Source organism: Rhinoderma darwinii, chromosome 2 (assembly GCF_050947455.1).
Source record: "Rhinoderma darwinii isolate aRhiDar2 chromosome 2, aRhiDar2.hap1, whole genome shotgun sequence".
In the NCBI taxonomy this organism is placed as follows: Eukaryota; Metazoa; Chordata; class Amphibia; order Anura; family Rhinodermatidae; genus Rhinoderma; species Rhinoderma darwinii.
The window spans coordinates 471824070-471837056 of NC_134688.1; positions in this window are offsets into that span (position 1 = coordinate 471824070).

The following is a 12987-nucleotide window of genomic DNA, read 5'->3' on the forward strand; positions in this document are numbered from 1 at the left end:
TTTTTTCCCGCTCAGTATTTACGCGGCGCGTGGATGCGACTTGTTTAATCTCACCCACTTTGCTGCTGTTGTATTAGGGCTTATTCACACGAACGTTGTCTGTGATGGCCGTCACAGGGCGCATGTATTTCGATGGGGCTGTTCACACGCCCGTTGTTTTAACTATTTTCTTCCGTTTTAACGGATCCCTTCATAGACTTAGAGGCTCTGTCACCAGATTTTGCAACCCCTATCTGCTATTGCAGCAGATCGGCGCTGCAATGTAGATAAGAGTAACGTTTTTATTTTTTTTTAAACGAGCATTTTTGGCCAAGTTATGACCATTTTTGTATTTATGCAAATGAGGATTGCAAAAGTCCAAGTGGGTGTGTTTAAAAGTCCAAGTGGGCGTGTATTATGTGCGTACATCGGGGCGTGTTTACTACTTTTACTAGCTGGGCGTTCTGACGAGACGTATCATCCACTTCTCTTCAGAACGCCCAGCTTCTGGCAGTGCAGATCTGCGACGTCACTCACAGGTCCTGCATCGTGTCGGCACCAGAGGCTACAGTTGATTCTGCAGCAGCATCAGCGTTTGCAGGTAAGTCGATGTAGCTACTTACCTGCAAACGCCGATGCTGCTGCAGAATCAACTGTAGCCTCTGGTGCCGATGTGGCCGTCACGATGCAGGACCTGTGGCAGTAAGTGAGTGACGTCGCAGATCTGCACTGCCAGAAGCTGGGCGTTCTGAAGAGAAGTGGATGATACTGATTCGTCAGCATCATACACTCCCATTCACAACGCCCAGCTAGTAAAAGTAGTAAACACGCCCCGATGTACGCACATAATACACACCCAGTTGGACTTTTACTTTAAACACGCCCACTTGGACTTTTGCAAGCCTCATTTGCATAAATACAAAAATGGTCATAACTTGGCCAAAAATGCTCGTTTTTTAAAAATAAAACCGTTACTGTAATCTACATTGCAGCGCCGATCTGCTGCAATAGCAGATAGGGGCTGCAAAATCTGGTGACAAAGCCTCTAAGTCTGAAGGATCAATGAAAACAACTCCTGCGCGGATGCACCTCGGACGTAAAAAAATGGCCGTTTTTCACATCCGTTTGCGCTCATTTGTGTGAATCTGCCCTTATGATTTAACCCCTTAGTGACCAGCCCATTTTAGACCCCAATGACCAAGCTAAATTTATTCGTTTTTCTATAGTCGCATTCAAAGAGCTATAAAGTTTTTATATTTTCGTTTACATAGCTGTATGAGGACTTGTTTTTTGCGGGATTAGTTGTGCTTTTTAATGGCACCATTTTTGGGTACATAAAATTTTTATATTAACTTTTATTAACCTTTTTGGGGTGGATTATAAAAAAAAACTGAAATTCCGCCATTGTTCTATGCGTTTTTAAATTGACGCCGTTCACTGTGCGACGTAAATAACATGTTACCTTTATTCTATGGGTCGGTACGATTACGCCGATACCACATATGTAGAGGTTTTTTATGTTTTACGACTTTTGCACAATAAAAACACTTTTGAACTAAAATTATTTGTTTTTGCCTCGTCGCTTTCCAAGAGCCGTAATTTTTTTATTTTTCCATCAATGCAGTGATTTTTTGGGCTTGTTTTCTGCGGGACGAGACGTAGTTTTGAATGGTACCATTTTGGGGTGCATGGGACTTATTGATTCATTTTTATTATGACTTTTTTGGGGGGCAATGGAAAAAAATTGCAATTTCGCCATGGTTTTTTGCGTTTTTTTTTTACGGTGTTCACTTTGCGGTTTAAATTACATATTAACTTTATTAATGGAGTCATTACGGTCGCGGCGATACCACATATGTGTACTTTTTTTTTTTTTTTTTTTACACTTTTACTAAATAAAACCACTTTTTATGGAAAAAAATGGATTTATTTATTTTTTTACTGTACTTTTTATTAATAATCTTTATTTCACTTTGATGACTGATTTTATTAGTCCCACTCGGGGACTTTACTGTGCGATCTTCCGATCGCTGCTATAATGCTCTGGTATACTTCGTATACCAGAGCATTATTGCCTGTCAGTGTAAATCTGACAGGCAATCTGTTAGGACGTGCCTCCGGCGCGTCCTAACAGGCATATGTCCAGGGCAGACCTGGGGGCTTTTATCAAGCCCCCGGCTGCCATGACACCCCATCGGAGACCCGCGATTTCATTCGCGGGCCGCTGATGGGTGACAGAGGGAGCGCACTAAAGTTAAATGCCGCGGTCGCTATTGACGGCGGCATTTAACAGGTTAAACGGCCGCGATCGAAGTAAACTTCGATCGCGGGCGTTGGAGCAGGAGCTCAGCTGTCATCAGACAGCAGAGCCCCGGCTCCTGCCTGCACGGGAGACCCGTGCAGGACTTAGATTAGGCTGACGTGAAAAGGCGTCAGCCTAGCCTAAAGCCCATTAGTGAATCACGTTAAAAGGCGTATTAGTGGTCACTAAGGGGTTAACTAATGTCATCCACACGCTGCGGAGAAATTCAGTCTGCAGCGTATTTATTATTGCCACGGAAAGTGAACTGATCTGCGGTTTTTTTCCATATAGAAATCGATGTGGAACAACAATTCTGCCGCAAACGCCAACGTACTGCGTAAATAAAAAAAAAACTAATATATTCCGCAGTAAAAAAAAAAATGCATGAAATGGTGCGTTGGCTAGTTGAAGTGTAAATGCTGCGGACTCATCCAGGAGGTCACAAAAGAACCCAGAAGAACATTTAAAGAACTGCCGGCGTCTCTTTCCACAATACGGCTGCGTTCACATCTGCGTCGGGGCTCCGTTCCTGGGTTCCATCGGAGCTTTTCGTCACGGGAACCCATGAACGGAATCTAAACTGAAACAAACGGAAACCACAGGTCCGTCAAAACGACAGAAGCCTTACACAACGGTGACAAACGGAAACCATTTGTACCGGATCCGTCACCATTGAAATCAATGGTGATGCAAACTGAAACCTATGGTTTCAGTTTGGATTCCGTTCATGGGTTCCCCTGACGGAACCCATGAACGGAGTCTGGACGCAGATGTGAATGAAGCTGAAGCAAGACCTGACAGATTCTATGGGAGAGTTGCAATGTGCCCGCCACTGCTGTCCAAATACTCGCCTCACATTTGGCAAAAAACAGAACTTTTAGAATATTCTGTGGACTGATGAGTGGACGTTATAGAAGACACGGGCCTCGTTACATCCGGCTAAAGCGATCACCGCATTCCCCCATAACGACATCATACCAGCAGTCAAACATGATGGGGGTTGTAGTGGGATGATCTGGGGCTTCTTTACTTCTGCAGGACCTGGACGACTTGTCATAACTGATGGAATATGAATTCTGCAGATAATCCTGAGGGACGATGTCTGCCCGTCATATCGTGATCTAAAGCGCAGTTGGTTTATGTAGCGGGACAATGTTTAGAAGAACACAAGCAGATCCTCCTCTGAATGGCGCCAAAGAGACAAAACGAAGGTTATGGAGCGGCCGAGTCACAGTCCTGACTGGAATCCATTAAGCGGCTGTGACGAGACCTGAGACGCACTCGAAAACCTTCCAATGTAGCTGAACTGAAACAACTCGGTAAAGAAGAGGCCAAAATCCCTCCACAACGATGTTAAAAACTCATCGCAAATGTTGGATTGGAGTTGTTACTGCCGAGGGGGAACAACCAGTTATTAGGTTTAGGGGGCAATTACTTTTTCACATAGGGGGTATAGGTTTTGAATAAGTCCTCATCCTTTGTAAAATCATCATCCATCAGCATCATCCATCATCGTCATCATCAATCATCCATCTTCATCATCAATCATCATCCATCTTCATCATCAATCATCCATCATCATCCATCATCAATCATCCATCTTCATCATCAATCATCCATCGCCTTTGAGCACCGGGGCTTGGGTGCAGCTGCTAGCTCTGCACTTGCTATACTCCCACCCCTGGAACTTTCTCATCTGGCCCCCACCCGTGCTGTGCTCTATTATTTTAGCCCCCCCCCCCCTCCCCCCGGTGCTGTGCTCTATTGATCTGGCCTGTTGCTTATAGCATGTAAATGATAATCGCTCCCACACCGTCCTCCCTGAATAATACAAATTCTGCATTTGGAACAACTTTTCATGAGAAAATCAGCTACATTGTTAGGGTATGTTCACACACTAGCTCAAAAACGTCTGAAAATACGGAGCTGTATTCAAGGGAAAACAGCTCCTGATTTTCAGACGTTTTTTAAGCCACTTGCGATTTTCATGGCGTTTTTGGCGACATTTTTTATGGCCGTTTTTGGAGCTGTTTTCCGTAGAGTCTATGAAAATCGGCTCCAAAATGTCCCAAGAAGTGACCTGCACTTCTTTTTCACAGCTGTTTTTTTACGCGGCCGTTTTTCATAACAAACGGCCCTTCCGATTTTTCCGGTGTTTACGGCCCGAAAAACGGCCAAAAATACAAAAGTATCACATGACTGCAGGATCAGACTACACAGGGTTTGCAGGTGGTAACCATTGAGACACATGGTTCTGCATAGGAGCTGTAGACCCAAAACGGTAGAATTTTGCTCTATATACAGGGGCGTAGCTAGGGGGGTGGCGGGCGGGGCATCAGGCGCAACTTAGAGGGGGGCGCCAGCGCCACCTCCTCCTGCACTATAATTGTACCTGTGTCTATAGGACACAGGTACAATTAGAAGCAATGAATGACCGGGCACGTTCCGTGCCTGGCTATTCAGCCCATTTCCACGAGTGAAACGACTGGTACCTTTTGTACCAGTGACGCTTCCGTCGATGAAAGGCGCTGACTTACTGACAGGGAAAGTCATCCTGCCCAGCCAATCAGCGCCTTTCATAGACGCCGCGTTCAACCCCCAGGAGACCTGCGCAGAAGAGAGCAGGTCTCCATGGCTGCCGGACGGTGTGGGAGCGGGAATAAGGTGAGTTCGAATTTTTTATTTTTTTTAAAGTTTCTTTAAATTGTAATAAAAGTGTGTGGCTGTATCTACAAGGGGGCCTTTATCTACGGGGGAACTTTATCTACACGGAGGACTTTATCTACACGGGGGGGGGGGAAGGGCCTTTATCTACAAGGGGGACTTTACGGGGGGGGGGCTTTATCTACGGAAGGGGGACTTTATCTACATGGGGAGGGGGGCTTTATCTACTGGGGGCGTCTATCTACAGGGGTTTTATATACTGGGATGGGCTATCTATGGAGCACCATATACAGGGGTGGGCTATAGCTACAGGGGGGAGCTATATAGTATATAGCCCCCCTGTAGATATAGCCCACCCCTGTATATAGCCCCCCTGGAGATATAGCCCACCCCTGTATATAGCCCCCCTGGAGATATAGCCCACCCCTGTATATAGCCCCCCTGGAGATATAGCCCACCCCTGTAGATATAGCCCACCCCTGTATATAGTGCTCCATAGATCGCCCTCCCCTGTAGATATAGCCCCCGTGTAGATATAGCCCACCCCTGTAAATAGTCCCCCTGTAGATATAGCCCATCCCTGTATATAGTATCCCACAAATAGCTCCCCCTATAGTGCTCCACAGAAAGCCCACCCCTCTATATAGCCCCCCCTGTACATATAGTCCACCCCTGTATATAGTGCTCCACAGATAGCCCACCCCTGTATATAGTATATACAGGGGTGGGCTATCTGTGGAGCACTATATACAGGGGTGGACTGTCTAGTGGAGCACTATATACAGGGGTGGACTATATGTACAGGGGGGCTATATATAGGGGTGGGCTATCTGTGAAACACTATATACAGGGTGGACTATATGTGGAGCACTATATACAGGGGTGGGCTATATCTGCAGGGGGCTACATGCAGGGATGGGCTAGATCTACATGGGGCTATATACAGGGTTGGGCTGTATGTGGAGCACTATATACAGGACTGGGCTATATCTACAGGGGGCTATATACAGGGGTGGGCTATCTGTAGAGCACTATAGGGGGAGTTATTTGTGGGACACTATATACAGGGGTGGGATATATGGGGGCACTATCTACAGGGGGCTCTATGGCAGGCACTATCTACAGGGGGCACAGTGTGTGTGGGGCATGGTGTATGGTACTATTATAATTAGAGGTGCAGTGTATGGCGCTATTATATTTAGTGGCGTAGTGTGTGGTATAATGATAACTTTATATTTATTTATAGGTGCAGAAATGTTGGAAAAGTGAGAAGCTGAAGACATCTGAGCCGCAAACTGCAGAAATGGGCTGTGACCGGGAGAAGTCATCATAGAGGTCTGGACCGGATGGAGAAAAAGAACTAGAATCTGAAACGTCAACGGTGAGTCACCTAATGTAAATGTTCATTCTGCCTCTAATCAGCACTGTAGTCACTGTATGATCTGCAGCGAGATGGTGGTATGATTGATAGGATTTATTTTTGTGAAACAGCAACTCCCAGCATATCCTTACCATTGTTCGGGCAATGCTGGGAGCTGTAGTTTTACGCCGTACAAACCTATACGGAAGGGGTTGCACTAAACTGAGCTGTATTTGTGCTGGTGTTGTATTTATGTACTGAGCTTTGTTCTGGTACTGTATTTGTGTACTGAGCTTTGTTCTGGTGCTGTATATATGTACTGAGCTTGGTTCTGGTGCTGTATATATGTAATAAGCTTGGTTCTGGTCCTGAATATATGTAATGAGCTTTGTTCTGGTACTGTATTTGTGTACTGAGCTTTGTTCTGGTGCTGTATATTTGTAATGAGCTTGTCTCTGGTGCTGTATATATGTACTGAGCTTGATTCTGGTGTTGTGTAGAGAACTATATTGCTTGTAAAATGTCCAAATGTTTTTATGCTCGAGTTACATGAAAAGAAATGACACGTCATTGATTGGTAGAGAAAACAAACACGGCGAGGGGAGGGAGAAGTCGGGAAAGAGGTGGGGGGGGGGGGGGCCGCCAAACTGAATCTTTGCCCCGGGTGCTGGAGAACCTAGCTACGCCTCTGCTATATATATATATATATAAAGTATCTTTGCAAATAGTCTTATTTAAAAATCAACCATTTTGCGTGTATGTGTCTACATGGTTACAGACTACATGTGCTGCTCCTTTTTTACCTTATTTATTATCTGTATTCTCAAGAAGAGGTGGTGGGCAGAGTGGAGTTACCCATGACTACAAAAGTGGTTGTTTGTAGTCTGTTACCATGGAGACACATGCCCCTGATTTTGCAGAATAGTCCTATTGTCCCACATTTTTCTAAGCCTGTACAACTCCTTTTGATGCTGTGGTCTTCAGTTGCTTTAAAAACGACAACTCCTACCTATAGCTGTCAGTGCATGCTGGGGGAAATGTTCTCTTAATGACTGGAGAGGGACAGGTTGGAGACTGCTAAGGTTTTTTTTTTTTCCCATAACTGATCTTTTGTGATGATCAGGAATAGTCATTTGATTATAGCTTTACATGTTTTTCAAGTAATGTATGTACACAGTGACTCCACCAGCAGAATAGTGAGTGCAGCTCTGGAGTATAATACAGGATATAACTCAGGATCAGTACAGGATAAGTAATGTAATGTATGTACACAATGACTCCACCAGCAGAATAGTGGGTGCAGCTCTGGAGTATAATACAGGATGTAACTCAGGATCAGTACAGGATAAGTAATGTAATGTATGTACACAGTGACTCCACCAGCAGAATAGTGAGTGCAGCTCTGGGGTATAATACAGGATGTAACTCAGGATCAGTACAGGATAAGTAATGTAATGTATGTACACAGTAACTCCACCAGCAGAATAGTGAGTGCAGCTCTGGAGTATAATACAGGATGTAACTCGGGATCAGTACAGGATAAGTAATATAATGTATGTACACAGTGACTCCACCAGCAGAATACTGAGTGCAGCTCTGGAGTATAATACAGGATATAACTCAGGATCAGTACAGGATAAGTAATGTCATGTATGTACACCGTGACACCACCAGCAGAATAGTGAGTACAGCTCTGGAGTATAATACAGGATGTAACTCAGGATCAGTACAGGATAAGTAATGTAATGTATGTACACAGTGACTCCACCAGCAGAATAGTGAGTGCAGCTCTGGAGTATAATACAGGATGTAACTCAGGATCAGTACAGGATAAGTAATATAATGTATATACACAGTGACTCCACCAGCAGAATAGTGAGTGCAGCTCTGGAGTATAATACAGGATGTAACTCAGGATCAGTACAGGATAAGTAATATAATGTATGTACACAGTGACTCCACCAGCAGAATAGTGAGTGCAGCTCTGGAGTATAATACAGGATGTAACTCAGGATCAGTACAGGATAAGTATGCGTTGAAGTGGATTATTCCTTTCAAGAAGCTTTAACCGCCCAGTAATTGCTTAGTGTGATGGGGTCAGGAAGTGTTTTGGCTGCGATGAATACAAACAGCTGTAAACGTGGTCTTACACTACAATTCCTTTACAATAGCGCCTCCTAGTGTTCATCTATGAGAAATGCATGTGCCGGGCCTGTATGAAGCAGTATAATAGTAGTTCCCCAAATTTTTACCATCAAAGAATTTACCCCTAAATCAATGACACTTCTGATAGCAACAACTGGTACTGCGATATAAAGAACATATATCTGCAAAGGAACACAGTGCCCAATATAATATAATAACAATAGTGTAATAGTCACCCACCCAAGGCAGCAAAAGTCTCCAAACAGAACAGCCTGTCTCGCACCATGGGATCCGTACATGGATGGGAGACGTTATCTGTGGTTGATTATTCTATCCTTACACGCGAGGGCATAACTGGCATAATCAGCTGCTCTAGGCCGAGAATCACCCAGTGCCGTCTATTCTCATCATAAACTCCTGAAGAGATGGCGTGATAAAAAAAAATATACAAATGCTACGCCTGCGGTAAATAAGCCAATCTGTCACCAGGATAGTCCCTTGACAATAGTCCTTACAGGTGCCAATTCTGAACTAGAGGGCGCAAGTGCACTCCAAAGCAGTGGCGCACATAGAAGAGAGGGGGCGTTATAGTAAAGATCAAATTAAGCCTCCAGTCATGGTGCCGGGATTTGCCATCCAGGACAAAACGGCTTAGGCCTAACGCACACGACTGTAGTGATTTAACGGTCTGCAAATCCATGGATCCGTTGTCTGTATTTGCGGTCCATTTGTCTGTGTAGCATCAGTATTCACAGACCCGCGCAAAAAAAAAAAAAAAGGATGGTGGAACGCCCTGAGTAGGTCACATGATACGCAAATATGGTCAATAAAATGACACATCCTGAGTTTTTGTTGGTCGCGGCCCCAACACCAATACGTAAACATCACGGTCGCGTGCGTGGGGTCATATAACTTAATTGGTCCGTGTGCAGACGGATGAAAACCACAGCGGGTGCACGAGGCCTCATGGTTTGTTACCTTTTTAACGCCCATTCCATGACCCGATAATGCAGTTCCTATGGAGAGGGGAGTCCTGCACAGGTTCTTCCCACCAGGGAATGGGAGCAACTACGGCTGGGCCCCTCTACTCAAGAGTCCCATAGCAGCGGTCTGATTCTATGGATTATATGCCCTAGCTGCCTGAACAGACCCTTAAAGGGCACATACTGGGCACAATAAGTCCTCTAGTTAACGGGCCGTCCAGGATTAAAATAAATAAAGGTTTAAGTTTTTTTTTTTATTAAAGAAACAGCGCCACACTTGTGCATGGGCCATGACTGGTATCTGACATCAGTCCTATTTACTTCTGACTACAGGAGAGAGGAAAGAGCCGATGTTGGTGCAATAGAGGGAATGAGGTTACATTGTCCTAAAAAAACAACAAAAAAAACTAGTAGAAATGTAGAAAAAAAAAAAAAAGGGGGAGGGGGAAGAGATGGAGAAGGGGCACCCGGGAAGGCTCAACCTGTATAAAGACGAAAAATCTCATTAGAAGGGTGTTGTAGATTGGAAAATTCAGCCAAGGGGTTCAAATCTGTAAGAATTTATCATTGGTAAGAGATTGGAGGAAGTAGAGTTTCTCGTTAGTCCTGTATCAGGACACGTTCAGCTAAAGAAAAGTCCAGGAGGGAGATTTAGAGGCTTTTGCTATTGCTCGCCTTGCCGTTAAAAAGGTATGAACAATTAAAAGGATTGTTGAGGATTAGAAAAACATGGCTACTTTCTTTTGACAACAGCGCCACAACTGTCTTCAGGTTGTATGTGGTATTGCAGATCAGCCCCATTCACTTCAATGGAGCCGAGTTGCAATACCAGACACAACTCATGGACAGGTGTGGTGCTGTTTTTGAAAGAAGGCAGACATATTATTTTTCTAATCCTGTAAATCCTTTTAACAGACAGGATTTCCAAGGGATCCTTAAGAGGGGTTCTGCAGGGATTCCTTCAGACCAAAACGAAGCTCGTTCGCAGGACGAAATCCGGCGCTATTTTCATGTGGACCGGAAGACGCTGCCGGACAGTCAGATGGCGGCTTCCGGCCATATGTTCAGGCGCAAGGAATAGGAGCGTAGACCAGCGGAGGCGGCAGGAGCAGGTAATTTATGTTCGTGTATGTGATGTGTGTATTATGTTCATGTGATACTGTCTTCTGAGCCCTGTATCTAATCCTCCTACACTGTGCAGTCACTCTGAAAATGGCGGCACACAGTGTACGAGGTTTGAAGATTCAAACCCCTCCTCCTGGCACTAGCCAGCATAAGGGAGGGGGGGATTGTGTGAGGACACTAGAGCGAGTGTGTCTACCCCAAATTTGCAGCATAAATCAATGAGGTCGCTTTACCACATTGACCATGCTGCAATTTTGGGAACTGCTCCCTCTAGTGACCAGCACATGGAAATGTTATAAATTAGAATCTAATTTATAATATTCCTGACTTGTGAAAAAATTAAAACAATGTGTAATCAAATAATAATTGATTAACTGAAAAAAAAAAAAAAAAAATTAAACAATTCTAGCGACACATTCCCTTTAACACAAAGTTGCTTGATTGACCTTCGGGAGGGCTTCATTCTATATAAACTTTAAGATCAGGTATTGTAAGACACTGAGGAAGTGGCCGGGGATATTGACTGATATAGTGTAGTGATTTGGGCAGAAAGGTAATTTACATAGTATAGATTCTGCAGATCCACGAAATGTGACATATTTATGGCTAAGGAGTTGGAGTAATTGACTTTTAGTTCTGATGCTGGGCGGGAGATGGGCACACTTTGCATAAGGTTGGCAAGGGAAAAGGATGGGCTGTGGAAATATAGAGGAGAACGTCATCCACAAAGGCACTAACCTTGTGAGAGACCGAAGCCACTTCCAAACCTTTGATAGTTGGTGACGATACATAGATGACGTCTTTCTGATCTGGACGGGGGATACAGCTGAGTTACATTCGTTTTTAAAAAATTTTGAACAATCTGTGCCGAGATAAAATTTATGTTGACATCTCCTGATTCTTCTCTACAGTTCCCTGAATACTGCTGAGCAGGCCTCCTGGGATTGACGTCCTGGCATTGACGTTTCATCCCAGGACACCGCTGCAGCCTGTGATTAGCTGCAGCGGCAGTCATATGGGATAAAAATTCATTCCAGGAGGCCGGCCCCCTAACGTCATCCAGGCCGGCCTCCTGGAATGAAGTTTCATCCCATGTGAACGCCACTGGTCCCAGTTCCAACTGCATCCTTAGGATGCAGATACAGTTGAAATGAATGCTGGAGCAAGAGTGACGGCTCCTTGCCCCAGCATTCACTCTGCCGTGAGCGGCTCGGCACCGGCACGTTGTGACGTCATCACGCCTATCTGCGCCAAGTCACTCATAACACAGACCGGAGAAGAAGGCTCCTCCAGCCGTCATGGGGACAGGCATAGGTAATTGTTATTTTTTTATTAGGCACATATGGGGGCATTCTCCTGGGTATGGGAGGGGGGGCAGATATGGTGGCAGCTATGGGAGCATTTTACTGTATGGGGCAGCTAAGGGGGCATTATACTATGGGGGCAGCTATGGGGAGCATTATACTGTGGGGGGGTTATACTGTGACGAGGGCAGCTATATGGAGTATTATACTATGGGGGCATTATACTGTGTGGGGCAAGTTATGGGGGGCATTATACTGTGAAGGCATCCATGGGGACTGTTGGGCAAGGTGGCTGTGCATAGGCCAGGCAGGGGTCTGGTGGTATTGGGGAGGGCCCAAGCTGAATTCTTGCCCCAGGGCCCATGAGCCTTTAGCTACGCCCCTGCTGCTATTTGTTGTGGATTTTACCTCCCCATCGAATTCAGTGGGGAAAACCTGCAACAAATAAGCGTTTACGCAAAGACAATTGTCATGATGCGGAATAAACTTCTGCACCGCAGGGCAATTTATGAGTGCTTTTCCACTCAGTATTTACGCAGCGTGTGGAGGAGACTTGTTTTATCTCAGCCACTTTGCTGCTACTGCATTATGCTGCGGATTTTCCACAACATCATACAGGTATTATAATACAGGTTTACTGATCTACTACTGACCATTTACTGATCGACTAATGACCATTTACTGATCGACTAATGACCATTTACTGATCGACTAATGACCATTTACTGATCGACTAATGACCATTTACTGATCGACTAATGACCATTTACTGATCTACTACTGACCATTTACTGATCTACTACTGACCATTTACCGATCTACTACTGACCATTTACCGATCTACTACTGACCATTTACCGATCTACTAATGACCATTTACTGACCTACCACTGACCATTTACCGATCTACTACTGACCATTTACCGATCTACTACTGACCATTTACCGATCTACTACTGACCATTTACCGATCTAATGACCATTTACCGATCTACTAATGACCATTTACTGACCTACTACTGACCATTTACTGATCGACTAATGACCATTTACTGATCTAATGACCATTTACTGATCTAATGACCATTTACTGACCTACCACTGACCATTTACCGATCTACCACT